Source organism: Homarus americanus, unplaced genomic scaffold (assembly GCF_018991925.1).
Source record: "Homarus americanus isolate GMGI-L3 unplaced genomic scaffold, GMGI_Hamer_2.0 scaffold45469, whole genome shotgun sequence".
Lineage (NCBI taxonomy): Eukaryota > Metazoa > Arthropoda > Malacostraca > Decapoda > Nephropidae > Homarus > Homarus americanus.
The window spans coordinates 168,882-195,490 of record NW_024743834.1 but is presented as its reverse complement, the minus strand read 5'-3'; the positions used below and the strand labels follow the sequence as shown (position 1 = coordinate 195,490).

General features: G+C 42.6%; 1 protein-coding gene across 1 annotated transcript in view; it reads right to left on the bottom strand.

Moving 5' to 3' along the window:
* The window catches only part of LOC121877548, a 76,874-nt gene extending 74,229 nt beyond the window's left edge, over positions 1 to 2,645 (bottom strand). The window contains exon 1 of the mRNA XM_042383341.1: positions 2,543 to 2,645. The gene's annotated coding sequence lies outside the window, so the exon portion shown is untranslated. The remainder of the gene's footprint in view (positions 1 to 2,542) is intronic.
* Between the last annotated feature and the right edge of the window lie 23,964 nt (positions 2,646 to 26,609).

Genomic DNA, 26,609 nt, shown 5'->3' with positions numbered 1-26,609 from the left:
TCGTTTTTGCTTTGAGAATTTACTTTCTTTTCCTAGTGTAGAGTAAGTCTGATCCCATTGTGGTGAACCGGATGACCCAAATACTATTGTACTTGTCGGACGAATAAAGGGCCTGATTCTTTTTAATGCTGTTTCATCGTTTCGTACACACCAATACAGTTTAATTCTTCTTTTGTTATAGTGTGTGTGTGTGTGTGTGTGTGTGTGTGTGTGTGTGTGTGTACAGGTAAACATTGTTAAGGTAATCGGTAAGAGTGAGCGTGGGTTCCAGAGGCGTGAGGACCCGTTTCAGACAAGGTGGATGACTCGTGCGGTGGATGACTCACATTATAAACTAAATCTTTTCTCCTACACCCATCACCACTCCACTCATCCACCTCTAAGCCTTCTCTACTACACCCATCACCACTCTACTCATCCACCTCTAAACCTTCTCTCTTACACCCATCACCACTCCACTCATCCACCTTTATTTTCCACAACCATAAAGTCAGGTTCCCATTTACAGCTGGGTCGGCTGAGGGTTCCCCGGACTCAAACTAGCGAGTCTTAGAACAGGAGGTGAGCTGTGTAACTACCTGCCCACAGCACCTCAGGTAGTAACAGTGTTGGACAGGTGTGTGGTAGTACTAGGTAGATGGGCAGGTGTGTGGTAGTACTAGGTAGATGGGTAGATGTGTGGTAATCTATGATAGTACGTGGTAATCTATGGTAGTACGTGGTAATCTATGGTAGTACGTGCTAATCTACGATAGTACGTGCTGATCTATGGTAGTACGTGCTAATCTATGATAGTACGTGCTAATCTATGGTAGTACGTGCTAATCTATGGTAGTATGTGGTAATCTATGGTAGTACGTGGTAATTTATGGTAGTTTATGGTAATTTATGGTAGTTTGTGGTAATTTATGGTAGTTTGTGTTACTTCATGGTATTAATCTAATGATACACTGAATTCCCTCCACCACTATTACCATACAGAAGAACCAATTCACCTCACTAACATAAAGTCAATTGTAACACGTCTCTGCCTCCAGTAGCTTACGTCTCTACACTCCAGTAACGTCTATACCTCCAGTAACACGTCTATACCTCCAGTAACACGTCTTATACCTCCAATGTGCCTAAATCTACCTCCAATGCTGCGTCTATACCTCCAGTAACACGTCTCTACCTCCAGTAACACGTCTCTACCTCCAGTAACACGTCTATACCTCCAGTAACACGTCTATACCTCCAGTAACACGTCCTATACCTCCAGTAACACAAATCTACCTCCAGTAACACAAATCTTCCTCCAGTAACACGTCTATACCTCCAGTAACACGTCTCTACCTCCAGTAACACGTCTCTACCTCCAGTAACACGTCTCTATCTCCAGTAACACGTCTATACCTCCAGCAACACATCTCTACCTCCAGTAACACGTCTACCTCCAAAAGTAACACGTCTCTACCTCCAACAACACGTCTCTACACTCCAGTAACACGTCTATACCTCAGTAGCACGTCTCTACCTCTAGTAACTTACATCTCTCTACCTCTAGTAACACATCTCTACCTCAGTAACACGTCTCTACCTCCAGTAACACGTCTCTACCTCCAATGTACGTCTCTACCTCCAGCGCTTACGTCTCTACCTCCCAATAACACATCTCTACCTCCAGTAATACGTCTCTACCTCCAGTAACACGTCTCTTCCTCAGTAACGTCTCTTCCTCCAGTAACCGTCTCTTCCTCCAGTAACACATCTCTACCTCCGTATACATCTCTACCTCCAATGGCTGCGTCTCTACCTCCAGTAACACGTCTCTTCCTCCAGTAACACATCTCTTACACTCAGTAACACATCTCTACCTCCAGTAACACGTCTCTACCTCCAGTAACACGTCTCTACCTCCAGTAACACATCTCTACCTCCAGTAACACATCTCTACCTCCAGTAACACATCTCTACCTCCAGTAACAAGTCTCTACCTCCAGTAACACGTCTCTATAAACAGTAAACGCCGCTAAGATTAAGATGTTTCCTATAATGACACATACGTATCCTCTCTATGTATCCGAAAGTAGGCCATTTGTTTTGTCTGTATGTCTTGTCACTTAATATGTATCATCGTTTGAATGTTTGGTTTTTTTTCCTACAATTATGTCAAGTGTTGTTAGACTATGAGTTGTTACCGTTTAATGACTAGTAAGAGGACACACACACACACACACACACACACACACACACACACACACACACACACACACACACACACACACACACACACACACACACACACACACACACACACACACACACACACTGTAGAGATAATCAAAGTAACGTTTGATGACGACGTAATAATTCATCTTAGCGACGCGTACATATTTATCTAATAAACCTGATAACAAATTACTAACTAAACTTAACCTAACAACCAAATCACGTGTACAAAAACAAAAAATAAACAAGTAAGAAACGGAATGAAAACACAAAATAACTTCAATTATTAAGAAGCACACACAGAACAGTAAAGAAACCAATGTAAACTCACAGACAGGCCAACAGCTACCCAAGGAGTCAGGGAGACAGACAAGCAATTGGACGTGTGGTCGGGAGCGCAGCGTGAATGTAGACTGAAGGTGTGGAAGCAGTGGTGGGCGACGCAGGTTCCTCACTTACCTTCACTTTCAAGACCAGAGGTTCTCAATGTCAAGAGGGAGAGGGAGGGCGGAGAGGGAGGGCGGAGGGGGAGATGGTACTCGCTGGACCTCTTGGTTAACTGGCTCTCACGGCGCAAGCACTGGTGTTGTGTGTGTGTATAGTGTGTAACTGCTTGTACATGTGTGGGTGTGGTGTATAAGTGCTTGTACATGTGTGGGCGTGGTTTATAAGTGCTTGTACATGTGTGGGTGTGGTCTATAAGTGCTTGTACATGTGTGGGCGTGGTCTATAAGTTCTTGTACATGTGTGGGTGTGGTGTATAAGTTCTTGTACATGTGTGGGCGTGGTTTATAAGTGCTTGTACATGTGTGGGCGTGGTCTATAAGTTCTTGTACATGTGTGGGCGTGGTTTATAAGTGCTTGTACATGTGTGGGCGTGGTCTATAAGTTCTTGTACATGTGTGGGTGTGGTGTATAAGTTCTTGTACATGTGTGGGCGTGGTTTATAAGTGCTTGTACATGTGTGGGCGTGGTCTATAAGTTCTTGTACATGTGTGGGTGTGGTGTATAAGTTCTTGTACATGTGTGGGTGCTTGTACATGTGTGGGCGTGGTCTATAAGTGCTTGTACGTGTGTGGGTGTGGTCTACAAGTGCTTGTACATGTGTGGGCGTGGTCTGTAAGTACTTTTACATGTGTGGGCGTGGTCTATAAGTGCTTGTACATGTGTGGGCGTGGTCTATAAGTGCTTGTACATGTATGGGCGTGGTCTATAAGTGCTTGTACATGTGTGGGCGTGGTCTGTAAGTATTTTTACATGTGTAGGCGTGGTCTATAAGGGCTTGTACATGTGTGGGCGTGGTCGATAAGTAACTGTACATGTGTGGAAGCGTAGTCTATAGTATTTTTACATGTGTAGGGCTGGTCTATAAGGGCTTGTACATGTGTGGGCGTGGTCGATAAGTAACTGTACATGTGTGGGCGTGGTCTATTAGAGGAAGCTGGAGTACCCGAATAAAACCTGTGATGTTTGGTAGGGTCACACTGGATAACACCACCCCTTCTCAAATATGTCTCGGGCTGGGAACCAAACCCAGGACATATGAGTGAGACACCTAACAATGAGACAATAACATACAGGTAATTAAAGCTATTTCAGGTAAAGTTACAAAATATAAGAACGTTACAGTCATGGTTTTGTGTTTGTTTACATCTATACGTAGCTTTTTTTATTAATGACGTAACAGAAAACGGTAATGACGTGACAGAAAACGGTAATGATGTCACAGAAAACGGTAATGACGTGACAGAAAACGGTAATGATGTCACAGAAAACGGTAATGATGTAACAGAAAACGACAATGACGTGACAGAAAACGGTAATGACGTAACAGAACACGGTAATGACTTGACAGAAAACGGTAATGACGTAAGAGAAAACGAGAAATTAAGAAGGACAACTTCGTCATCTCAGTAGGTCAAGCTCTCTGTCTCTTTTCCTTTCCTTTCCCTTCACCACATTTACTCTTCTTCTCTTCATCATCACCACCTTCTCGTTAACTCCTCTCCTCTTCTCCATCACAACTAATATTTCTTCATCTCCTCCTTTCTCTTCATCTCCTCCTTTCTTCACCTCCTCCTTTCTCTTCACCTCCTCCTTTCTCTTCTTTCTATTTTCTTCACCTCCTCATCCCAGAAAATTTTATCACAATCACTGAGGAAATCATGTTTATTTACACCCCAGGATCGTTTGGGATATTGATGAGGTGGCAGCATCTCTACATCCTCATTATAGCTCAGATAAAAGAACCCTGAAACTCCCTGAAACTCCCTGAAGTTCCCTAAAACTCTCTGAAGCTATGCGAATGTTCCTGAAACTCCCTGAAGCTCCCTGAATTTCCCTGAAGCTCCCTGAAATTCCCTGACGGTCCCTGAATCTCCCTAAAACTACCTGAAGCACCCTGAAACTCTCTGAAACTCTCTGAAGCTCCCCAAAACTCCTTGGAACCCCCCTGTAACTCCCCGAAGCTTCCTAAAACTCCCTGATACTCCTTGAAACTCTCTGAAAACCCCTGAAACTCCCTGAAGCTCCTTGAAACTCCTTGGAACCCCCGTGTAACTCCCTGAAGCTCCCTGAAACCCCCCTGAGACCCCCCCCTGAAACTCTCTGAAACTCCCTGAAGTTCCCACACGAGAGAATTTATGATCTAATGAAAACGATGTAATTCTCTCAATATAGACACGTATCATGTAACACCCTCAGGAGACGTTCAAGAGGGAGATTAATAGCGCTATGGTGAGTCGTATTTTCTCATGAGCACTAAGTTACGTAAACAAAATGACCATTGTAAATAAAGTAATGGACGAGGCATCAGACAAACATTCTTACAGGTCACAGGTGATATATTACTTACCTGGTTAATTAGGATGATTTTTTCTCACAGGTATGATCTATAGGTGGTGTTAGGTGACTATTGTAAATCAAGTTGACTTTACTGGGTATAGATGGTTAGCGTTTAACGAGGGAGAGACGAGGATGCATTAGAATGGAGAAGGAAGAATGTGGGAAAGGCGGAATGAGGGAGATTGTGGGAGAAGCGGAAAGAGGGAGAGTGTGGGAGAAGCGGAAAGAGGGAGAGTGTGGGAGAGGAGTGTGAGAGGCGAAACGAGTGAGAAAAGCAACGAGAATAAAATTGTTGTAAGTGTTTTCAAGTATATTTTTATGAATGATGTCAGTGCATGAACAGTGATGATATCGTTCTGCACGCATCCACACACACACACACACACACACACACACACACACACACACACACACACACACACACACACACACACACACACACACACATCAGTTAGGAAAAAAAATACCACACCATCCTCAGCACCGCCACCTGCTACCGCCTGAGATCTCTCGTCCGTGCATAGTTCTTAAGGGCCAATTGCAAGAACGGTTATGGGGTGTACGGCGCCATTTACGATGACCTTCTTGCCCTGGTCTTTTTTCAGCAATATCGCCTTTAACACATGGAATTCTGCAATTTTCGAAGCTTTGGAGGAGTCTCGAAACAAGTTTCTTGGTGGGAATTATTAGCTAGTGCTGTGCTCAAAATATCGAAACTTCGAGATCTCTCCAGAGCTTCAAAAGGGTGGTATAACTGAAACAAGATCAGGGCAAGAAGGTCATCTTAAATGGCGTCGTATACCCCACGACTGTTCTTGCAATTGGTTTAACACCACAACCACACGACCACGTACCCTATACTGTACCAACCCTTCTGTACAGTAACTTTATGGTACAAACTACAACTGTATTAAATCCTAAATACAATAGTTTTAATGAATATAAAATCAATTTCCCTTAAACCTAACAGTAAATCTTACCTAAATTTAATAGACTTTGGGATACAGTGTTTGAGGTTTGAGATGTTAAGTCAGACCAGGTATACAGGTGTGTCAGTGTCAATTAAGAAGATCAGGAAGATAAGAAATCGATTATTAAATATATTTGAAGGATGTAGATGATGTAGACCTCTCGGTGAATAGTGGTCGAGGAACTACAGCATCGAGTGGGAAGATAAAGTTCTGAAGACTTAACACGTTTCGAGTGATTACATCTACGCCCTTGAGTATGAATACAATACGTGACGAATCTTATAAGGGAGTTAAACGTGATCTATTTACCAGTTCCTGATTATATTTCAATGTCAGATGAACGGATAGAGCCATAAAGGTAAACCAAAAAAAATATATATATATCAAAAAGTAAACGGTAAATGGATGGTAAAGAGGAATGCGGGTGTGTTAACAAGGAGAGATGAAGAAGGAACACCCCCCACCTCCTTCCTCCCTCCCTGGGATGAGAGACATTGTCCTTCAGGAGGTACTCCAAATCAGGAGAGGCAGGTCGCTCATGACTTGCTGGATCACATGGTACTTTCACCTAAAGAACACATGAAAGTTGTGTGGGGAGAGGTGGGGGGGAGGGGGGGGAGATTTTAGGTTTTATAGTAATATTTCTGGTTTATAAGAACAGAAATGTATGGATTGTGAAATGTATGGAAGGAGGATGGGAGGAGGGATGGGATGTAAAAAGAGTATGCAGGGGAGGTGAAAAGGAGGGGAGGATTATGAAAGGAGGGGTATGGAGTGGGGAGAATTATGGAAGGAGGGGTATGGAGTGGGGAGGATTATGGAAGGAGGGGTATGGAGTGGGGAGGATTATGGAAGGAGGGGTATGGAGTGGGGAGGATTATGGAAGGAGGGGTATGGAGTGGGGAGGATTATGGAAGAAGGAGTATGGAGTGGGGAGGATTATGGAAGAAGGAGTATGGAGTGGGGAGGATTATGGAAGAAGGAGTATGGAGGGGGGATTCTTGGTAGGCCACGACCTAAGCTCCACCGTTGTCCAGGATGCAGCTCGACTACTAATGCCAAGTCCTATTCCAAAAAGGTGCTGATACTTTTCCTTCATTACAATTTAAAACTTTTTCGCCATCTCTCTCATTCTTGCTCTCGATCTCGCTCTTTCCCTCTCTATGATATAAATGTACGGCAGATGAAGCCCTATTTTGTAGCAAGGAAAGTGAAGGCAGTCGGATACAGTGTCGGTTACAGTACCTTCTTATGTACCGAAAGCTCAGTACAGTATAAAGCGCACTGTATTCACCTTACCCCTAACGATCTGCCCAAAGGGAATCTCTTAAGCCACTGAGTGTGTGTACGAGCAGTAGCTACCTTGACAAACCTAACCTAAATTTAACATGGCTTAGATTAAGTTTACCATTTTGTTAATTTGGGTTAGGTTAGATTAGAATGATAAATATTTTATCTTTACACTGAGTTTCACCGGCGTGTTCCCTACAGCGTCGCCGGCCAGAGTCTATCCCCACTAGAAGGAATGACTTACAAGCAACATTTACCAGTGATAACATCGTCTTGAAACTATATATAGAGAGAGTCACTTGGTACCCGACAATGCCTGCTGGTGACTGTGTTGGGCAGGACGCGACCTTGCAACTAATGGCGGTGTATACAGCTTAATGATAATGCAATTGCTTCCCGACTGCATAACCGAACTTTGATTACGTTAACTGTTGGTGATGGGTGTGGGTGTGGGTGTAGAAGGTGAGTGTGATGGTGGTGATGGTGGTGATGGTGATGTTGATGTTGGTGGGGCGATGGTGATGTTGTTGTTGGTAAAAAATGATGATATTGGTAATAGTAATGGTATTGGTGAGTGTGGACAGGTGTGTTACAGGTGTGTGTGGACAGGTGTGTGTTACAGGTGTGTGTGTGTGGACAGGTGTGTGTTACAGGTGAGAATGATGGGTTTGTTACGGGGTAGATTGACAAGGTGCTGTAACTCAGAAGTAAGCACAGAGTTCAGGGAAGGCTTCAGGAAATGGACCCCGCTGAAAGTCATTGAAAATAATGATGGTACGGGATTAATGTTAATGCCGAGGTGGTATTGACGTTAGCTGAGGGAAGAGGCAGAAATGGTCAGAGGAGAGGTGAACCTTGAGGAATATAGAATGGGCAGGAGAGAAGGAGAAGGGTCATGAGAGAATTAGGTTAGGAGAGGAGAAAGAAGATATGGAGGAGAAGGGGATGTGAGGGAATATAAGAGAAGAAGAGGAATGTACGGAAATGAAGATAGATCATTAAAAAAGCCCAGTTAATCCTAAGTCTCATCGAAAAGAATCCACTTAATTAGGATATGAATAAACTGACAAGAGGTAATAATTAATCATGGAAAACTTAAGAAAACAAAGAAAAGGAATATACTCGTATCTCTTATACAGTGAATGATATACCTAGATTTCTTCCTCCTGTATGTAGAAATATTCCCAGATTTACAGATTTACAAGTGAGTTCAGATTTTTCCCTGACATTCTTGAGGATAATATCGCAGAAATATGTAGTTGTTTAATATTGATGTAGGGTGTAATAGGCTGTAATGACTGACAACATCAATGCAAATATAACTCACTGATATTTTCTTGTCTATATATAACTATAGTCATATAATTTTTGATATATGAGAAATTTTGTCATATTTGTTTGTCTCTAATCTTGTTTGCTCACCTCTAATCTTATAGTGTTTTTTTTAATAGATATGAATGTATCTGCATAACACTCAGCCTTAATCTAACTTTTCTACCCCCCTACCACCACCACCACTACCACTACTACTACTTTTTTTAACGCGGCCCAGCCTCCCCAGCCACACCTTCGCCACCACTACTACCACTACTACTACTACTACTACTACTACTAACACCACCACCACCACCACTACCACTATCATCACCATCACCACCACTACCACTATCCCCACCACCACCACCACCACTACCCCTATCCCCACCACCACCACCACCACCCACACCACAGCCACACCCTCTGACCACAGCCTCCGCCCAACTTTTATTTGTGTGTGTGTAATTTGTAATGTCCTGTACGGAAAAACGAACAAATAAAGTGGAAATTCTTTGAGTAAATACAAGAGATTATAATGCGGTATACTTTTACTGGTCTGGCGAAGGTTGAAGGCTTATAGTACCGGCCTTGAGTTACATCCAAACAGAAGTACACCCACCAAGAATAACACTACACCCACCAAGAATAACCTTACACCCACTAATAATAACATTACACCCACCAAGAATAACACTACACCCACCAAGAATAACACTACACCCACCAAGAATAACCTTACGCCCACTAATAATAACATTACACCCACCAAGAATAACCTTACACCCACTAATAATAACATTACACCCACCAAGAATAGCATTACACCCACCAAGAATAACACTACACCCACCAAGAATAACACTACACCCACCAAGAATAACCTTACGCCCACTAATAATAACATTACACCCACCAAGAATAACCTTACACCCACTAATAATAACATTACACCCACCAAGAATAGCATTACACCCACCAAGAATAACACTACACCCACCAAGAATAACACTACACCCACCAAGAATAACACTACACCCACCAAGAATAACACTACACCCACCAAGAATAACACTACACCCACTAATAATAACAGGTAAGATTACATTACGTCCGCTGTGTATATTGTGTTAGGTAGACAATCATTACACAGGTAAGATCTAATTAGCTTCTAGGTATCTTTTCATTTGTATCTCAAGGTTATAACATCATCTTTGTTATATTGGCCAGCACCTGGATAATTCATGTACTTCAACAACACACACACACACACACACACACACACACACACACACACACACACACACACACACACACACACACACACATATACACACACAACAAAGCCTCTGTTATTTTCTGGACCTGTGATCACCCTCGTTGAACCAGGCCTCTGTACTTGAGACAGTCACCACTTCCTGTCTGTTATGTTACCTGTACTACTGAATACATAACCTGTAACATACTTCACATGCTTTAATTATAAACTAGATACACTGCACTAATTTTATATTCCTTGTGCTGTCAGATGAATTTCGTTTTTTTTTTTACTTTTTTTTTACTTTTTTTTTACTTCTATACTTTTTACTTTTTTTTACTTTTTTTACCTTTTTACTCTTTTTACTTTTTTTACTTTTTACTTTTTTTTTAATTTTTTATTTTTACTTTAAGTAGATACCTTTCATTCGTATTCTGTAACTCTTATTATAAAGTCACCACCACCACCACCACACTACTTCTCGTTCCTGTCATATGTATTCTCGTACACACACACACACACACACACACACACCAGTAGGTCCCTCGACACTTGTATTTTCTTTATTTATGGAATGAATCATATGTTATGTTGGTCACGTTTAAGGTAATGAGGGGGAGTTCACACCTTTTAGTTCACTGTTCACGACACACACACACAAATTGATCACTATTAAGATATAAACAAAAAAGTGTCTCTTGTTCAAAATAGTCTTCATATATTTATTTTTCATCTTAGGAAAATAAGTGAGTGGCATCATCATATATTATTATGAGACGACAATGGGTAGGAGAATTTTTTTTAAGTATTACTGAAGGGATTTAAGAATTCTAAAACATTTTCTATATACAAATAAATACTTGGGTTCTATATTTCCGTGTGCATTAGTGTCTGTACGTGTGTGTCCTTGTGTAAAGATTAAGTGACTATCGTTAAACGTGACTGTGAATAGTTGTGTATGTTTGCATATCATTTCATCGTGTGTAATAATAATAATAATAATAATAATAATAATAATAATAATAATAATAAGAAGAAGAAGAAGAAGAAGAAGAAGAAGAAGATTTATTAAAAAAAACTCTGCATTTAAACAATGATGCAAACAGCTTTAAACAGTTGAACAAATACAAAATTAACTACAGGTAAAGGTAAAGTGATTAGCATATGGTCCTTCGTCACAAGTTCATAAAAACTCACCTGAGACACACCTAAACGCTTGTAAACATGTTCATGAGAGAGAGAGAGACTACAAAGAATGTATATATATATATATATACACTCTCCTCGTCACGGGTCTAACGGCGTGGTGGTAATCGCGTTCTCTGCAGACTCATTTATACATGGGTGTGTCTTTCTTCAGGTAGGTCACACCGTCACACCTCAAGGCCACCACAATGCTCATCACCGCCACCATTCAGTTGTGGGTGGCTGGGTGGTGGGATCTGGGGGTGTGGGTGGCTGGGTGGTGGGATCCTGAGGGTGTTGGTGATGATATGTTGAGAAGTGGGGGAGGGGGGGTGTAAGGGCTCTGGGGTGTAGGTGGGTGGGTGTGTTGGTTTTGGGGGTGTGGGTGGGTGGGCTCTGGGGGTGTGGCTGGCTGGGAGTGGGGTTCCCAAGGGAGCCAGCCGGATTCCAGGTTAATTCCCGTTATTAAGTAATTTTGTACAGCTGTTGAACATAGAGAGAGAGAATTAAAAACAATTTGTCATACACACACACACGACAACAACAACATTCTCTCTCTCTCTCTACCAGGCATTGACACACAAGCGAAATCACATACGTACTCCCTAACCTAACCTAACCTAACCTAACCTAACCTAACCTAACCTAACCTAACCTAACCTAACCTAGCCTAGCCTACAGTGAAGAATCTAATACTAAGTTAAAAAATATTGGAAGGTCCGGTATCTTGGAGTGGCCGATCCGTTATTTCTTCGTGACTGTGGGTGAAGGACGCTCATCCCCCCCACCCGCTCACGTGCCCTGACAGTGTACACCCACCTAGTAGTATAAAGCTACCTAGCAGTGTACACCCACCTAGTATAGTGTACATCCACCCATAATGTACCCTTCACCCATCAGTAGATAACAGTGATTGCCGTATCAGTCTCTCACTACCAGAGCGCTGATTACACCTGGTTGGTAACAATGACGTCACTAGTAAACCCAGGTATGACTATCAGAAATGTGTGATTTTTTTTTTTATCCCTCAAGTGCTCGTCTCGTCTTGGTGACTGTCCAGGTTATTTTTTTCTTCCTTGTGACGATAACGAGACCAAGTGATTTGTTCATGTTGGTGTGCATGTCTTTATGTGGGTCTGTAAGTATGTTTGTGTGTATGTATGTTTTTGTTTATGAAATTTGTGAAGAAATTTGCGTTTGGTGTCTGTATGTTAGGTACGAATGTGTGTTGTTTATGTGTACCTATCTGAATGTGATATATGTAGCCAACATGTGTGTGTTTGTGTGTGTGTGTGTGTGTGTGTATCGTCGCATGTGTCCTTCATATCACAGTATGCAATGTATCCCAACTAAATCACCAAAAATAACCAGAAAAGATTACAAGACAAACTGATAAGAAGCTTCACCACGCAGGAACTTATGATAACACAGCTTATCTTAACAGATATTGCAAGTCAATATCAGTCCCATTCATTGATAACTGGGACAACTTCTACGGCAGAAGGAACCTTTATGCTAGGGATGGGGTGCACCTGTCTAGGGATGGAGTAGCAACCCTGGCTGGGGCTCCAGAGGGGGCAGTTCAAAAGATATCGAAGTCTTTAAACTGCTAGGAGAACATATGAGCACAGGGGTGGAGGAGAATGCAGTGGGAGCGGGTAAACAAAGTGAAAGATTACAGGGAAATAGTGTTAGGAATGATGACAAAACTAAATTAGACAGGGAGTTTAAAACTAAACGCAGTAAGGGGAGGACTCAAAACACGACTAACTTAAATATATACTACGCGAACAGTAGAAGTATGAGAAACAAAATGGATGATATTAGGGCCTTGGTATGTACCGAAAAAATCGATATAATAGCATTCACTGAAACATGGATCAACCTAGACTCACGTGAGTTACCGGTCGAATACCAAATTGCGGGTTACAAACTGTTCCATACCGATAGGCAGACCAGGAAAGGAGGCAGAGTAGCAATCTATGTTAGGGATAATCTGAAGTGTGAACTAAATAAGGAAATAAAAACTGAGCGGAATACAGAAACAATTTGGATAGAATTAATCGACGGTAGGGAAAAATTAATCACAGGAGTAATATATAGACCTCCCAATCTTGATAGAGTCAATGAGCGACTTATCTGGGATGAAATGCGCAGGGCTTCCATACACAACAAAGTCTGTATAGTTGGCGACTTTAACCTTGGCCAAATAGATTGGACTGACCTTACAGGTAACTCAGAATCAGAGGATTTTCTCGAGACGATCCAGGACTGTTTTCTAAGTCAACATATAACCGAATCCACCCCGGGTAATAATATACTCGATTTAGTTCTGTCGAACAGAGAAAACCTCATTAGCAATGTCGAGGTAGGGAACGAACTTGCAAACAGCGACCACAAAGAAATTAGATTCCAGCTAGATTTTCAGGGCAGACGTAAGGAAAATTCCACTGAAGTACCAGATTTCAAAAGGGCAAACTTTGACAGTTTAAAGAGGCAGCTGAGAGAGGGGGTCTCGCGCTTGGCCATGAACCTGACAGATGATACCGACCTGATAACGAGATCTAGATTGCCGAGTTCCACGTCAATTTTTATAATGAGTTACTTAATGCACAAAGGCAGAACATACCATACAAAAAACTCAGATCAGACAACAATGACCCTAAATGGATAAATAATTATTTAAAGAACATCATTGGCCAAAGGAAGGCTTTAGGTAGAAGGATAAATCGTGGCGAAATTTACCTCCGGGATTATCATAGGGTATTGACGAGTAGGGTTAAAACCGAGATAAGGAAAGCCAAGAGGAATAATGAGGTAAGGAAAGCAAGGGAGGCGAAGACAAACCCCAAAGGATTCTACCATATGTATCAAACTAAAACTCGAGAAAAGATTGGACCAATACGATTAGATATCGGCGAGCTCACTGATAACGACAGAGAAATGAGCAATAATTTTAATAAATATTTTTCAACAGTTTTCACCACCGAAAATTTAAACATGATACCCGGGGCACCGACTCTATTCAGAGATAGTGAAGAAAACAAATTAAGCGAGATAGTAATGACTAGTAACGATGTTAGTAAGCAAATAGACAAACCAAAGCCTAATAAGTCACCTGGTCCCGATGAGATATTTGCCAGAGTACTAAAGGAATGTAAGGAAGAGCTTAGTATGCCCTTAGCAAAGTTGTTTAACATGTCCTTAAAAACAGGTGTAGTACCAGAATCCTGGAGGATAGCGAATGCAATACCGATTTTCAAGAAACGGGGATAGATTACTATCCTCTAACTACCGCCCAATCAGTCTAACATCAATAGTAGACAAATAACTGGAAGCAACCATTTCAAACTCTATTCGAAAACACCTGGAGAGGGACTGATTGATCAATGATTCCCAGCATGGCTTCACAAGTGGACGCTCATGTCTAACTAATCTATTAACATTCTTTTCATCAGTTTTCGAATCAGTGGACGAGGGGCACAATTATGATGTGGTATATCTCGACTTTAGCAAAGCCTTCGACAGAGTCCCCCACGAAAGACTAATTAGAAAGGTAGAAGCACATGGCATCAAAGGAAACAGCGAGTGAGCATTAATGGCACTAAGTCCCATTGGAGCGACGTCACAAGTGGAGTTCCCCAAGGCTCAGTACTTGGACCATTATTATTTATTATATACAGTACATAAACGACATAGATATCTGCATAGACAGCAACATAAGCAAATTTGCTGATGACACTAAAATAGGACGTGTTATTAAATCTGACGAGGACTCAGCAAAACTACAGGAAGATCTAAAAAAATTTTTCGAATGGTCTGAAAAATGGCAGATGAAATTCAACGTGGACAAATGTAAAGTACTCAGTATAGGAGATGTAAACAGGGAAACCAGATACCAGATGAACAACGATGCCATAGAGAAATCCGACTACGAGAGAGATTTAGGAGTAATGATAAGTAGGAACCTAAGCCAAGTAAATAATGTGTTTTTGCTCGTAACAAGGCTAATAAAGTACTTGGGTTCATACAAAGGAGTGTTAGTTTCAAGACTAGCGAGGTCATCTTGAAATTATATCTAGCGCTTGTGAGACCTCACCTGGATTACGCAGTTCAGTTCTGGTCACCGTATTACAGAATGGATATAGAATCATTGGAAAGAATCCAGAGGAGAATGACAAGACTAATCCTGGGCATTAGGAACCTTGAATACAGAGACAGGTTAAAACATCTTAATTTACGCACTCCTCAGGGGGGCAATGAGGCGAGGCGACCTGATGAAGGTGTATACAAAATTGGAAGGCAGGAGGCTAAACAAAGGGACATTACAAAGGTACTCAAACTATCAACCAGGAACGAAAACCAACAATGGTTTTAAATTAGACAAAATTTAGATTTGAGCATCTATGCACTGTTACTGAGCATCCTACATACTGTTACACTGAGCATCTATACTGTTACACTGAGCATCTATACTGTTACACTGAGCATCTATACTGTTACACTGAGCATCTATACTGTTACACTGAGCATCTATACTATTACACTGAGCACCTATACTGTTACACTGAGCATCTATACTGTTACACTGAGCATCTATACTGTTACACTGAGCACCTTCGTTACATAAGTTCATCCCTAATAAAAAAAAAATAACACGTTAACTTTTACTATTTTCATTTAATTGTTTGATCTACAATAACTTTCATCTTCAGTAAAATAAAATAAAATAAAATACAATAAAAAAAAGAAAAGCTGTAAAATATAAAAGTATGTAAGGAAGGCAAAAAAGATACGATGGTGTTTTATTTTGTGCTGTGATTGATATGGTGAGGGACAAACACGTGACTTCACCCTCCCCCCGCACCTCCCGCACCCCTCCCGCACCCGCAGGACGCAATACTCCCGTCAGTGTTCATTGTTATTGACTGAAGTTGATAAATGGTCTATTCTGCCTTAGTCAGGTCACGTGTTTATACCCGGATATTATAGATGACTGTACCTGTGTCGTGGATGACTGTACTTGTGTTGTGGATGACTGTACCTGTGTTGTGGATGACTGTACCTGTGTTGTGGATGACTGTACCTGTGTTGTGGATGACTGTACCTGTGTTGTGGATGACTGTACCTGTGTTGTGGATGACTGTACCTGTGTTATGGATGACTGTACCTGTGTTGTGGATGACTGTACCTGTGTTGTGGATGACTGTACCTCTTTAATTACTATTCTTCTGGGGATACAAAACATAAACTTACAAACATCGTAATGATTTAACAGACAGACAGACAGACAGACAGACAGACTTAATGGTACAGACTAAATCCCGTCTCACTGTCAATCTCGTCAACCACGGCACACATACATTTTTTTTCTTTCATATGGATATAATCACCGTCATTGAGTTATTTATCGTTATTATGTGGTTTAGGTAATAGAGTTTCCCCATTTGGCTGAGATAATAGCCATCAAATCCCGGTAAATTAAAGGTAATTGACCGGGAAGGTAATCGGAGTAAGTGCTGACATTATACTGTGTGAGACAGGTGTGTGAGTTTGGGGCAGGTGTGTGAGTGTGATGCAGGTGTGTGAGTGTGGGGCAGGTGTGTGAGTGTGAGACAGGTGTGTGAGTGTGGGGCAGGTGTGTGAGTGTGAGATAGGTGTGTGAGTGTGGGGCAGATGTGTGAGTGTGATGCAGGTGTGTGAGTGTGAGACAGGTGTGTGAGTTTGGGGCAGGTGTGTGAGTGTGATGCAGGTGTGTGAGTGTGAGACAGGTGTGTGAGTTTGGGGCAGGTGTGTGTGAGTGTGATGCAGGTGTGTGAGTGTGAGATAGGTGTGTAAGTGTGGGGCAGATGTGTGAGTGTGGGGCAGGCGTGTGAGTGTGAGGCAGGTGTGTGAGTGTGGGGCAGGTGTGTGAGTGTGGGGAGACAGGTGTGAGTGTGAGACAGGTGTGTGAGTGTGGGAGACAGGTGTGTGAGTGTAAAGGGCAGGTGTGTGAGGTGTAAGGCAGGTGTGTGAGTGTGAGACAGGTGTGTGAGTGTTGGGCAGGTGTGTGAGTGTGAGGCAGGTGTGTGTGTGGGGGAGGTGTGTGAGTGTGAGGCAGGTGTGTGAGTGCGAGGTAGGTGTGTGAGTGCAGGCAGGTGTGTGGTGTGGAGGCAGGTGTGTGAGTGTGAGGCAGGTGTGTGAGTGTGAACAGGTGTGTGAGTGTGAGGCAGGTGTGTGAGTGTGAGGAGAACTTCACCTTGTATCACGTCATCACACTTATTAATTCTCTGTAGCCCAGGAGACGTTAGCCTCTTGCACACACACACACACACTACTACTACTACTACTACTTTTTTTTATACAAAACGTGGCCTCCAGCCTCCCCCAATAGCCACACCTTCGCCGCCATTTTATTATCTTAAAATTAACTATCCTAATACATAAGAAGCTACCCTAGCTGTGTTGAGTTAGTTGAGCCACAGATCTATGCGGCATTCAGTGACTGTTGTCTCAAAGTCGATATCTGCGACTGTTGTCGGCTTTGGGGCCGATGCTCTAGTTCCCCTGAGGCAGAGAGAAGGGCAGTCGACATCTCATCCAGGCTATAACATAACTTCTGGGCTGCTGCTTCTGCTCGGATAGCACCACCGCGAGTCTGGCGTAGAAGCATCTTGCCCTTGGTCCCATCCCACCAGAGGTTGTGAACACTAGAGGAGTGAAGCTGTCTTGATCAACGTCCTGAATTCTCTCCCCGTATGCCCTTATCTTGTCGTTCTCGTTCCTCCTGTGTGCAGCATCGAGAGCTAAGTTACGGTGATATGCGGCCATGGGATAAAAAATCCTGATGTCGAAGAAGGCTCTCTGTCCCCATGTCCAGAATCCTCAAGCACTGACGTCAACACGGGCTTCGTTGGATGTGTTTGAAGTCCTATGTTGAAAATTCTCACCGTCCAATGGAAGGATGGTCGGTTCCACCCTGACATCACGGCAAATTTCCTTCAACATATTTGCTGTGACATCCCTTACTTCGTCATGCCTCATGCATACAAAGCCCCCTTTCTTGCACACCATGGCGTGATCGACGTCATAGGAAGAGCCACACACCCATTGGGAGGGCAAACCTTCTACTGGCCTACCATACCTTAGAGCATTGGTATCTGAAAATTCATGTTTATTGAGACTGAAACCATTGGCCCTTATCGGTAACGTTGTTAACCAGTTCGAGGCGCCCACTTCCTGCGCTATAGCTACTTTTTTTTCCAATTCTCTGGTACTTGCAGCATCACTTGCTGCAACTTATCATTTTGGCAGTGCTGTCGTTCTGTCGTAATGGACCTTCGAATCTTGTTTACTTCACTGGTATCCACCTCCCCTGTTGCGATCTGAGCTATTATGTGGTCAGTGAGGGCTGCCGTGAGCTTAACTGAGTTTTGATGTTCGGTGGCAGCAATCCCCTCTGGATTGGTCAATCCCATTCCTCCCAGTCTCGGTGGTAGTGCAAGGAGTGATCCTTCTGCTGGGGTTAAGTGAAGGTGTTTCACTAATTTGGGAATGAAATTGACGCTGATAGCTTCTTCCAGAGGGAGGAGGAGGGGTCTGATATCAGGGATAGTGCGCATCAGGTAGTTCCAGCGATGCTTGACTCCATGGGTGAATGCTGCAAAAGCCGCATGTGGCTCTGTGTTAGCAATCTCAGGCAGAGCTTTACCGTTACATACTCGGTCTTGAAGTCCGTCGTGCCGATTACTGCACCTAGGTGTATTTGGCCATCCTTTGTTATTTTGACCTCACTTCCACCGAACACCTCCATTGCCCCTTCATAATGTTCTGGCTTCACAATGAGGAAGGACTTGCTGGCGTTTGGGAGGTACCCTTTTTGTGGACCATATGATGTTATCAGGTCCCTCCACTTTTTGATGTCCTCCACTTTTCCTGCTCCTGTAAGGTCGTCAGCGTACGCCACTTGCTTGATCTCAGCTGTGTCAAATTTTATTGTGTGTTGGAGCACGGATAGGCCTATTGTGTACATTGCCATTGCAACAGGGTCCCCCTGTGTTGTTCCCTCAGTTGACTGTATGATGGTATCACCTCTTAGAGCCTTGTTGTTTACTATATAGAGGTCTGATGGATTCCTATAGGAGTTTTGAACATACATTGCAAAGCTTGGACACTTGATCTTGATGTTGTGCAGTGCGGCCTTGCGGTTAAGTATGTTGAATGCGTTTGAAGCGTCCACCAGGAGAACGGCCTCACAATCACGCTGCTCAAATATCGTTTTCATGGCGTGAATGGCAGCTTCCTCTCCAGCCTGGTGGCCAGCACAAAATTTGCAGGTTCCCTACTGCTGCCCTGACATCATCTTTTACCACCTCCATTATGCATTTTCCGATCATCCGCCTCAGCACTTCCCCCACCCCTATAGGCGAACATCCTGGATTCTTATCCAGGGGAATGAGGCGGCAGGCCGTCAGAGCATGGCGGTGTTGGCAGCACGAGGTTGCCAGCTTTCTTGCGAGGACTGCAATGGCAGTGCAGAGATCACTTGCTACGGGGCCAAACTTGTTAGTGCTGAGGATGACTCTCCAACCGTTTGCATCCAGACCTGAAGGGCCGGCACCTCCCTGAGTTTTCAGTGCCATTTTCCACACCATCCCTCCTGTTATTTTCTCAAACAGGACAGCATTTGGTGGGATAGTGTCACTCGGAATCGAGTATGACGACCGTCCAGTTATGATACAATTATATGAGTTAATAAGGATGTCACCTTCATTGGTGAGTTTTGAGGTGACTAAAGAAACCGATGCGGGACCGGCAGAGTCGACGGCAGAAGTTGCACATGTAGGGGAGGTGCGGCGGGAGCGACTTTCCGGCCTTGGCGCTTGTCTGCCTCGTTTTGCAGTTGGGTTAACTCGAAAGTATTGACACCTTCTAATGTGGTGCTCCTCCAAGCGTTACGATGTGGAGTAATCGTCTCCCAGGTGAGGGGGTCTATTTGGCACTTTTTCAAGTTTGTCTTAAGACTATCCATATACCTCTTCAGTTGCCCGCCAGCATTACGTTTACTATTTGTTAAGTGACTGTAAAGTATCTGCTTTGGCAGTCTACCGTCGTCCATGCGGGTAACATGGCCAGTCCTGATCCAGTGGTGTAAGTGTTGCAACGACTGGGGAGAGGGAGAGTTGCACTAGACTGCCGGTGTAGTAGTTGGTTTCCCATGGTGGTCACCTCTTCCGCCTATACCGCCAATGGGGTCTTGTTGGAGCTCTTTAAGCATGTCTGCCTGATGCGGGGCTTCACCGCAGATTTTTCGTTCAGGGTTTTACTCCCGTAGCCTTGTACCTACCAAGGTTAATCCGCAAGGCAGCAGGGCAATGGTTGGTAGGCGCCAGAACGTGTCCACATGCCAGTGTGCCTATGTGCCGTCCGTCTGGGTCCCACTGCTACTCCAAGATCCCCTGCTGATCTAGCCTGGGACCACGAGGCACCCAATTACTGTGTGTTACCACGAGGAGGCACAGCAAGAGTTTTGATGGTGAAGAGGCTGTGTACTGGCAGGGGAAGACTTATGCAAGCTGCTTCCCTGTTCGCGATGACGCCTAGTCAGCGGCAGCAGCTGAAAGCGAGAGGGAGCAAGCAGTGCTTGCACCTGAACACTGACATAATGCTGCAACACAAGACGCATTTCACCATCCTGTGTCCGAATACACACACACACACACACACACACACACACACACACACACACACACACTACGTCAGCTAGAGAAGGTAAAGAAAAGGGCCTACAGAATCATGCTCGGCGCAGAATACTCCGGCTACACCAACGCTCTCTCCACCCTGGAAATGCCATCCCTCAGTGACCTCCACCACCAAGCACTGGAAAGGTTTGGCAGCCAACTAATGCACCACCCTCGTCATCGCCACCTCCTGCCACCGGCAGCCCCCCACCCACCTCGTGCAGTCCGCCACTACAACAAAATTCAGCCCATAAGAGCCCGCACCGATAGATATAAGAACAGCACCATCCCATCTATTGTTAAAATAATAAACAACTCCTGATTTATGTACTGTACAGCTCTGTAAATGTATTCAATGCATATTATATCATTATGTCTAAATCAAATGTAAGTCTGTATATTTTCAGCCACCGGCTGCAACTCTATTAATAAACCGTTTATTATTATTATTATTACTATTAGTGTTACCTGTACACCAGATGACGTCACTATGAGCATCGTACCTGTCTTAAGGTATTAGTTATCAGGATGTGACCTAACAGATAAGCCCTATAATAGTGTGTGTGTGTGTGTGTGTGTCAATTTAGGTTAAGTAAAGCAGCCACGCGTCACTTATCACTGTATCCCGAGCTCGTCACTTATCACTGTCTCCCGAGCGCGTCACTTATCACTGTCTCCCGAGCTCGTCACTTATCACTGTCTCCCGAGCGCATCACTTATCACTGTCTCCCGAGCGCGTCACTTATCACTGTATCCCAACGGTGGTGGTTTAACCTTTGGTCAAACAATGGTTCTTACTCACCCGTGTAAACTTTGTCCTGGGTTAGAAATCTTACTGTCAATCTATACACACAAATCCAGTATTTAAACAACTCTCTTTTACCATACACTGAGCTATTTACCGACTGAAATGACGTTATTGTCTTAACTACCGCAATCACTTCGTTTATCCTAATTAAAGGAAAGAAATTGACGTGAAAACATTTAGACTCTGAACGTGTTGACACTAATGGTAATTGTGTCTCGTGTGTGTACAGTGAGGCATTAAATCTAGGATCTTATAGACAGTACCTATGCCACCCGGGCTACAAGCTGTGTTACTCTCTCTCTCTCTCTCTCTCTCTCTCTCTCTCTCTCTCTCTCTCTCAGGTCAATATTCATTACCCAAACAGCGGCACTGATCAAAAATATGTTAATCAGTTATTGACTAGCACAATAACAAGGTAGGATTACAGGTCACTGAACTCTTAGATACAGGTCGCTGACTATTGATACAGGTCGCTGATTCTTGGTACAGGCCTCTGACTCTTCATATAGGCCGCCGACTCTTCATACAGGCCGCTAACTCTTCATACAGGCCGGGGTCTCTTGGTACAGGCCACTAACTCTTGATACAGGCCACTGACTCTTGATACAGGCCACTGACTCTTGATACAGGCCACTGACTCTTGATACAGGCCGCTGACTCTTGATACAGGCCGCTGACTCTTGATACAGGCCGCTGACTCTTGATACAGGCCACTGACTCTTGATACAGGCCACTGACTCTTGATACAGGCCGCTGACTCTTGATACAGGTCGCTAACTCTTGATACAGGTCGCTGATTCTTGGTACAGGCCTCTGACTCTTCATATAGGCCGCCGACTCTTCATACAGGCCGGTGACTCTTGGTACAGGCCACTAACTCTTGATACAGGCCACTGACTCTTGATACTGGCCACTGACTCTTGATACAGGCCACTGACTCTTGATACAGGCCACTGACTCTTGATACAGGCCATTGACTCTTGATACAGGCCGCTGACTCTTGATACAGGCCGCTGACTCTTGATACAGGCCTCTGACTCTTGATACAGGCCGCTAACTCTTCATACAGGCCGGTGACTCTTGGTACAGGCCACTAACTCTTGATACAGGCCACTGACTCTTGATACAGGCCACTGACTCTTGATACAGGCCGCTGACTCTTGATACAGGCCTCTGACTCTTGATACAGGCCGCTGACTCTTGATACAGACCGCTGACTCTTGGTGCTACAAGACATACAAGCAAACGACTCTGATTTTTTCTTTCTCATTTACAAATTTTTATGTAAAACGAGATATTATGCACATGTGACCTTATCTCGATTTTCATTGGAATTGAACGTATAAAATTAATTAAGAGTTTAGAGAGTGAGTCAAGAGCTAGGGGTCATTTAGGGTAGTTTTTACAAAGGTCTAACAAGTGACGTCATCTTAAAATAGGTGAATCGACTGCGATGAAATTATACAAAAAATAAGTTGGGAAATTATCGATTGAGGAGGTCGGTGGTTAATCTTTCATGACACAAGTGGGTTAATTCTTGTCCGGTAAAGGAAACCACATGATGCTGGTTAGGTTAAAGGGAAACTTAACGGACCTAGGGTCAATGACACTGACCTTTAACCCAACATCGGGATGGTCAGTGTTGATGAAATCTGACAAGTGTGTTAAGTGATGACTGAACAATAAATAAGGAAAAAAGATATCGTTTGCTTTTGACAGAAGAGGTGAAAGGTCATGGACCAGAGGACAAGGTCAAAGAGTGCTGTGTGTGTGTGTGTGTGTGTGTGTGTGTGTGTGTTTAATGGACCGTAATTCTAATGGAACCTCTACCTTGAGGGTCAATATCAGTTGGGAACCATAACCACTGGGCACCCATTTGACATGTCCCTATAATCCTGCTCAATTAAATCATATTTCATCCAGATTATACTTCACTATTACGGAGAAAACTATAACTTTATACCTGGTTAATATTAGTGAGCTATAGCGGGAAAAAATAACTTTGGAAGTATAATCAGAAGATAATTAATTAAGGTTATTAAAAATAATTATGTTGTCCTTGATCAATATTTATGGGGTGAGTTTATTATGATTGTGATAAAGTGATGAAAAAAATAATATTTAATCATTTCGTATGTTTTTATTTATGATGTTAAGAGATTGCATACCAGCTGATTGTACAGTATATGTGTAATCACTTCGATATTTGTGACCTTTATTAAGATAAGTTATGATGTTATAGCTATGTTAGTGTATTTAACATTAATAAAAGAATGATATTGAGTTAATTTGCTTTTTTTTTTAATTTGTAAATATATTTTTCTAAGGTTTATACGTTTAGTTTTTAGGGAGTTATGGTGTGTGTTGGTCTACAGGTGAAGATATGTGGCAATAGTCTCCATTAACCCACCATTAACCTACCATTAACCTACCATTAACCTACCATTAACCTACCTATCATTAACCCACCAGTAACCTACCATTAACCTACCGGTAACCTACCATTAACCTACCATTAACCTACCATTAACCTACCAGTAACCTACCATTAACCTACCATTAATCTACCTATCATTAACCCATCAGTAACCTACCATTAACCTACCTATCATTAACCCACCAATAACCTACCATTAACCTACCTACCATTAACCTACCATTAACCTACCAGTAACCTACCATTAACCTACCAGTAACCTACCATTAACCTACCTATCATTAACCCACCAGTAACCTACCATTAACCTACCTATCATTAACCCACCAGTAACCTACCATTAACCTACCTATCATTAACCCACCATTAACCTCTCATTAACCCGCCATTAACCTACCATTAATCTACCTATCATTAACCCACCATTAACATCTCATTAACCCACCATTAACCTACCATTAACCTATCTATCATTAACCCGCCATTAACCTACCATTAATCTACCATCAACCTACCTCTTATTAATCCACCATTACTCCCACTTTCTGCCATTAACCCACCATTAACCCCCATTAACCACCATTAACTCGCCATCAACTTTACTAAATACCATCAACCCACCATAAACTCCACTTCACACCATCAATACACCAATGACCCACCATTTACCCACCATTAACCCACCATCAACCCACCATTAAACCACCATCAACCCACCATCAACTCCACTTAACACCATCAACGCACCATCAACCCACCATCAACTCCACTTAACACCATCAATACACCATTAATCCACCAATAACCCACCCTCAACTCACCATCAACCCACCACTAAACCACCATCAATACATCATTAACCCACCATCAACCCACCATCAACCTTAACCTGCCATTAACCCACCCTCAACCCACCATCAACCCACCATCAACTTCAAACTGTTGTATTTTTTTCCAGGACGTTCATAAACACTGAGGTTCTTTCAATTTCAAGGTTTTAGAAAATACAAAATTTCCAAAGTTCATTTTTGTTTGTCAACGTTACCAGCTCCCAGTACTTCAAATCTAATGTCAGTGATGTTCTTTAATTCTTTATAAACTCTGGAGATAAATTCCTGATAAGCTAGACAGTATTTTTTGTGTGTGTGTGTCTGAGTTCAAGAGTAGTTTTCCTGTGTACTCGAGTGAGAATTAATTTCAGTACAGTCAGCCATTTCATCATGATAATACTAATGACAGGTAGCAAGAAGGTCTATTAATTACGTTAGGTTAAGTTAGGTTAGTAGATCAAGGTTTGACATATCCTGTAACGTATAGCAAAATTTCCTATCTGGACTTATGATAGAGATAAGTTAATCTATATTTTATCAAGGGGTCTTCTGTAAATGACTCCTACTAAAATATTCCCTTTGTATTTTACGTAATTCAGTATAAACACACTCCATCAACACCTCCTCAACCTGTAAAATTATCTCTTACACAATTGTTATACTGTGTCTTGACATATTGATACAGTGTTTACAAAAGGTCGCAAGTTGCTTCTATGACACGTATTTGTCTATTGTCCAGGTGGAGACGAAGGTATGCAAGGTGGTGGTGGTGACATTTGAGGCCAATATATTCAGACTCCACCTCAACCACTCTTCCTATCAAGATTTTTTTTTTACTATTTTTTCATATGGAGTGAGTGAAAAGGTGAAACTATTTTAATGATTATAATTTTTTGTTTAATGACTTTTTGAGATTTCATTTGTGTCTGTTTGCAATTTGGGAGAATGTTTTAGAATGTTTTGGAAGAGAATCACAAAACTCATTATAGCTGTCTGTCACGTAAGGAAGATCAGACACTCTTTTTATGTCAGTCTGGTTAAGTCGTTTATAATGTAATAGTGTTGTTAATTTATGATTATTTCTAACTCGTAATTTGACCTTTTTTTTTTCTTCCCGAATAGATATTAATACCACTTGTTGATTAGTATTAAATGCAGTTGACAAGACAGGTAGATAATCCCAGCACCTGGTAATTAGTGGATTACCTCGTCATCTCTCGTCCAGTATTGACAAACGCATTTATAACAGAATGAATAAAGAATGTAGTGAAAAAGAGGGAATCCAATCCTTTCCTCCTCTCTGTTCTTAATGCCTCTCCTCCTATTACCTATTTTTCTTTCTCCTTTCACCAGCTAGTTTCTCACCTTTGACCTTCTCGTGACAGACACTAATATGACAGTCACTCCCTCTACTTCACCACATGGTTACTTGTATCTTATCAATAGTAATCAATAGCAATAAGAGGAACTTTGTAATTTCCGATAGTCATATTATACAAATTTCTCAAGTTCTTCTCCGTGGTACTAACGAGTTTGGTTTTAGTTTAACAAATTTATTGGCAGAGCTTATAGTACAGTTTGCCTATTCTGGGTAATTCAGTCAGGTCTTGACACTGAGGGTGGTATAACTTCTCACTGCCACGCAGGACAGAGGTTCACACACAAAGAAATACATCACATTCATTAACAACTGTAAATGTATAGAGATCAGATTCATATGAGTAATGTCACTGTTCACTGCC